Genomic DNA, 6,000 nt, shown 5'->3' with positions numbered 1-6,000 from the left:
TTTTTTACAGCTATTTACTTAATTTATATAAAGTGAAGGAAAGGCATGTACCCTTAACAACAGAAAATGTCGGGATAGGGCAAAGGGATAAAGAAATACCACACTATATTCCCATCTTAACTGAGTATAAGGTGAAAATCATTAATTTCTTTTTTTCAAGCTTGAGAGAGTCTTGGAAGCTCGGTATGTATTTTTGAGACCACTAAGCTGAAAATAATTAAATTAGAAGTTCTGATTTTAAAAAAAGCATATCAAAATAATTCTTTTTCTCAAATTAATTCATGGAACATATTTGAGGATTTCCTATATAGTTGCTATCTAAGAGCTATAGCTGCACAGCCATCTTCATTGAATACATGCACAGCAATTCTGTTTCCCTGCATGTAAACACACTTAGTTTGCTTAAACACTTCTAGTCTGCAGGATAAGTTCCACTGAGGAAGAGAGTACTCAGGCAAAATGAAGATTCATAGACTTTAAACATCATTCTTAACCATTCTTAAAACATGTTAGCCAATTTTGTCCTCTTTTCCAAGCAAAAAAAAAAAAAATTCCTTTTTCTAACACTACAATCCCAAAGAAATTCAAAAATTTATCCATAATGAAATCCTTTAAAGAAGTAATAATTACTCAAGAGTAAGGCCTACTGCTGCTGTGCCTCCTCTTTTTTTTTTTTTTTTTTTTTTTTTTTTTTTTTTTTTTTTTTTTTTTTTTGGGGAATACAAAAGATGACATCCTAGAATATTTTTGAGCAAGTTATTTCCTCGTGCAAAGAGAACTGTCTGCAGACCAATCCCTATCAAATTCTTTCACTTGTATTGGCAGGGGAGGGCAAAACCCCCTAAGATCTTTCCTTTGTTTAAATGCATTTCCTGCCTTCCTTAGTGCTATACACTGTGTTGTGACAGGCCTATTTATAGTCCAAAGAAAGGAAAAGAACCACTGGAGGCAGGAAAACTAAGTTGGGAAAGAATAGAAGGAAGTGTGGCTGCCATTTAGCCAAACAATCTAGAACTAATTGAGCTCAAAGGAGCCCCAGCCTCAGTGAAGCTGCTGGGAGGGAACAGAGCACAATCCTGCTTCTCTCTGCAGGGCCCTGCCAGGGCTGCTGAGTGGGAGAGCCATGGGCAGGACACTGCTGGGAGCAAATAACCTCAGCATCTCAACAGCCTGAGAAGAACTCTGAAAAAACGAGAGTGATGCCAGTTGGATACCTATCAAATTAAGGTAAGTGCCTCCTTCTGGCATTTCTGCTTGCTGCATGCTCCACTCCTTTCAGGTATGGCCAGGCTGGAAAATGAAAAAAGAATGAGTTTTGGCGAAGGAATAGCAACCGACCTTTAGATAAAGGTTTGGCAGGATGTCTGATTTTTAGATAAAGAAATCTGAATTCACTTATGGATTCCTCAGAACTTTTCTTAAGCAAAAGAAGCCTTTGCCATAAATCCATGCCATAACTGCTGTTTTCCTGATTTGTGTCATGTTCATCTTACAGATTGTGATTAAGTACTAGAGAAATGTTATGGTAAATGTATGCCCCAAAGGAAAATATGATGTCAACTCTGCATTCATTTAAAAATATAGATTTAGAGAAATACAGAGGGAGGGAGACGTATATGGAATATATATTTATACAAGATGTGTTAATATGGAATAGAGAAACACATCAAAATGTATATAGTGCAAGTTTTGAGATAATTCAGTCTTATGATGTAGACTTGAAGGTAGGAACTTAGCCTGAATTAAAGTACCTGAAAGTTTCTAGAGTTTTAGAATTTATTATGACAGGTAATTCATGTGTGTGTGCAGGCATATATACAAAAATATACTACATATAGATATCAAATCAAGATATATTATCCATTGTTGCTTGCATTGCAATACTACATGTTGCCATTCTGAGGTCTAATTTAAACTGACAGTAGAATATGAGTGGAAATTTCTAATCTGCTGATTTTCAGATACTATACACAATATCACACTCTCCTGACTGAGTGTGTAAAGAGCTCCATTTTAAGATAGATCAGTGTACAGACCATATTAATTCACTGAGTTACCATCGACAAGACAGACTTTTAAGATGGAAAAATTGAGTTTTTTAAGATTGTGTGTGATTTCTTCAACTCTCAACCTGTCCTTTGCACTTCTAACAAAGGAAATGCTGTTGTGATTTGCAGGCAGCAGAATAGAAGCTGTAGAATAACAGACTCAGGTTTTCATCATACAAATTTTATCTTCTTTGAAAGATCTATGAGAATAACCTTTGTATTAGTCTCATTTGTGTTAACACATTACCTCTAAGCATATGCTATTCAGATTATTAATTTGTTATTCAGATGTTGTCTAGGATTAGCAGTTTATGGTAAAAGGTTGCTGGTGACTAAAAAGGAAGTGTGATGTGTTGTTATTCTACTGTATCCCCATAGGATGCTATTATGTTCAGAGTCTGCTATTGTGAAGATAGCAAGGCAGGATGTCACCCATGTAGGTGAAAAGCCACGACAGGACAATTGTAAACAGCAGCAGTCAGCTGAAACTGATCCAGGGAGGTGCCAGGGAGCAGCTCCAATGAAGCAGATGGAAGCCAAGGCTCATGGAAAGGATCAGGCCTTTCTTTGTCCAATTTCCAAGTACTCAGCATTTACAGTGATTCTCAGTAATTTACAGTAGTTCTAGGTGGTTATAAGCCTGGTCTTGTGAAGACTAAAATGGCAGTAAAACTAGAAGCTTGTACAGATATTTGCAAGAGAAAGCTCTTTAGACTGTAATTTAAATAACTAGCATAGCACGCTCTCACGCAGGTAACAGTCCTTGTTTTCAATTTCAGTAACTGATTGCCCTGCACAAAAAAACTAAGCAGCAACAGAAAAAGAGTGTTTTAATTTAAAAATTTAGGAAGCATTGCAATTTCTGGTGTTGAATAAATACAATCATTTCCATGAGATGTCAGTTGTGCAGCGACTGCAATACAACTAAACAGTACACACCTTATCATTCAGATTTATTTATTCAGGTCAGCAGGACTCACCACATTTTTTTTAAAGCTTGGTACCACTGCATGAATGTAGCAAAACAGAAACCTTTCCTTAGCTATAAGGAGAAGATCACTTACAAATCAGCCAGTTACATTGTAGTTTACAGGAAAAGGTGATCAAAAACATACTGATGCACTTTCACATTTGCCTTTGGGAAAAATACTACAGATGGTAGTACTAAAATTCCCTAGTTAATGAGAATTCCCTAATTAATTTTTAAGATGGTATTTAAAAATTCCCTAATTAATACTCTTAATAAACACACACATATAAAGATTTGGTTATAAACTGCTAGAGTTCACATGTTCAAGAGCTCAACGTTTGCAAACGGAGGGTTTTGTCCTGAAGATAGAACCATGAGGAAAAAATACTTCACTGAGAGAGTGATTGGGCACTGGAATGGGCTGCCCAGGGAAGTGGTTGAGTCACTGTCCCTGGAGGTGTTTAAAAAAAGACTTGATAAGACACTCAGTGCCATGGTTTAGCTGATAAGGTAATGATAGGTCACAGGTTGGACTCAATGATCTCAAAGGTTTTTTCCAGCCTAGTTTATTCTGTGACTCTGTGATTTCAGAAGGCCTTAGAATGAAATTTACACCCCAGCACCTTATAAAATCTTATCACCTGCTAGGGTCTAATTACTCTGCAGGAGATTCTTTCTACGTAAACACTTTTGAGTGTTCACAAGTATTAACAGAGCTGCAATTATTAAAGCTCCAAGCTAAAAATTAAATATGAGAATTTGATATACCAGAAGGAAGTTGAGGTTAACATGCTTCCTACCCTGACATTATTTTACCAGGTAATTCAAGAGGTTTAGGGTTGTAAAATAAGTACCTCAGTCAGCTGTCACTACTGTGTGGGCAGTATGGATTTCTGGTTCCAGGAAAGTTGACTGACTTGAAGAAAAATCACATGACTTAAAAAGTAATGCACTTTGGGTGACAAGTTATGCCATGCTTTCCTACAAAGCTAGTTCAGGTTTAGTAAGATTTATTATTCCTCATGCAATTGCTCCAGTGTAAGTATCTTAATTTCTCTCTAAGCCCTTATTCTACTCTACCAGACACTCTTACAAGGAAGCTTTGTGCTCCAAGTCACCATTTAGTCAGGCCCACGAACATTACAGGAAAAATAAGAGCAGAGAATTACACGTGTTTGGAGTAGTCAAAGCAAGATTTTTCAAGAACACATGTACAGTCTACAGTAGTCTCACTCAAAAAACAGAGCTGGGGAAGAGGGAACACAAAAAGAAACACAGTTAAAACACATTAAGACATCAACATTCAGTACTGGATAGCATCAAAATAATTCTACAATGAGATGCAGCTGTTCAACACAACAAAAATGTTAGTGTTAACAAATAATTTTTTGATAATGTCTAAAAACACCTAGCTCATAACTATGTGCTGAATAACATCCTGACTTGTGAAAATATTTGTGCAGGTGCTTAAACTTAAGCATATGGGTAGTCTCATTGATTTCAAGCAAAATTACTTCAACAGACTGATAAAATGTAAAGCCTGGCAGAGTCATTAGATCATCTAGTCTGACTACAAACACAGCATGTTAATTTCACCATTTCTCTTATCCAAAACCCAAAAGCTGTCCTGCTTACAACAGAAGAATGTGGATAAAAGTTTAAGGGGAAGACCACAATGTTCTACATGCATGAGTAGCGACCCACAACAGTGACAATTGTTCAGGCTGACACAAATCCTTTAGCTCAAATGGGAATTAAATGTGCAGGCTTTGCACCAACTTACTGCACAAGAGTGAAGGTCAATATGTGTATGGAAGATGGACTGTTTCTCCCAGAAGTCTCTGTGCTATCAGAAAAAGCCATTAACTTTACTTTGGTTGCTTTCCTACTCTTCTAGTGGACTAGAAAAGTACTGTTGCAAAAGCAAGGATTTTTAAAAAAGCTTCTTTAAAATCAATCTTTATGCCAAAGTGCAGATATATTTTTTTACCTTAAATTCTCTCATTCCCCCCAGACCATGTGCAAATTGTGGTACAAAATTAGGAGCCATTGTTCACAAACAGATGAAACATAGATACATTAACCAAATAGAAAAATACATCTACAATAAATTTGTCAAATCTCTTACTTGGTCACACCTAGGCAGTTTAAAAAGACTGATTATCTGAACAATAGATGAGAAAAGTGGAAGACTTGACCTGGGGTCTCCTTTCCAAGGATTAGTAGCAGTGGGTTTCTGCTGCATGAACACACAGCAGCAGCAGTGGTGTTGAAGGATATGTAAAACATATGGTATTAACAAATAAAAGAGGGGGAAGAAGAAAGACTGTATTGGAGTACAAGTCCACCTGGTCAATAACCATACAGGTATCTTCATGTTTTAGGTTACCACAAAACAAAACAAACAAACAAACAAACAAGCAGAAAACCCTCAACCAACCAAACAAACAAAAAAAATGGTTTTGAGAAGTATTTGTCTTCATCTTCTTCCTATTCACACTGAATTTCAGGGTTGGTAATCTCCTTGTTACTTAGTATAGTACTTCCTGGGAAGCAGAAGAGCTTTTCCCAGCTTTTGGCAGCAGAGGGAAATGGAAAACACTCTACCTTATGCAGAGGTAGATTCAGTCCTCTGCTCTTCTCTAAACTCCCTGCTCTCATCTGGATGTCATCTCTGAAGTGTCCCTTCCCAACCCCCTGTCTAGTAATGGCTGCAGACCCATTTATCACAACGGTCCCCAACAGACTCTGTGGACTCAAACAGAGTGCAAAACACAGCCCTGCTCTGATGGTTCTGTAGTGCAGCACCACACAGCCCCAGGAAAATGAAAATGCAATGTGGCCACCCTGTTGCCAGTATTGCAATGAAGATGTGCCACTTGGTCAAGATAGCAGAAATGCAGAGAACAGCCAGAGTAGTTATGGTGTGACACAGAGCATTGTGTGCAGTCTGCTCTGCCAACACGGTCCAGCCATGCACCA

The 6,000-nt window shown here is 37.5% G+C and overlaps 1 protein-coding gene across 1 annotated transcript in view; it reads left to right on the top strand.

The window, feature by feature from the left end:
• The first annotated feature begins 1,158 nt into the window (after window positions 1-1,158).
• Window positions 1,159-6,000, top strand: part of RASGRP3 (RAS guanyl releasing protein 3) — a 58,365-nt gene continuing 53,523 nt past the window's right edge. The window contains exon 1 of the mRNA XM_053973274.1: window positions 1,159-1,227. The gene's annotated coding sequence lies outside the window, so the exon portion shown is untranslated. The remainder of the gene's footprint in view (window positions 1,228-6,000) is intronic.

Source organism: Vidua macroura, chromosome 3 (genome assembly GCF_024509145.1).
Source record: "Vidua macroura isolate BioBank_ID:100142 chromosome 3, ASM2450914v1, whole genome shotgun sequence".
NCBI classification, from domain to species: domain Eukaryota; kingdom Metazoa; phylum Chordata; class Aves; order Passeriformes; family Viduidae; genus Vidua; species Vidua macroura.
Note: the sequence above shows the minus strand (reverse complement) of the source record. Positions and strands in the feature narration are given on the sequence as shown.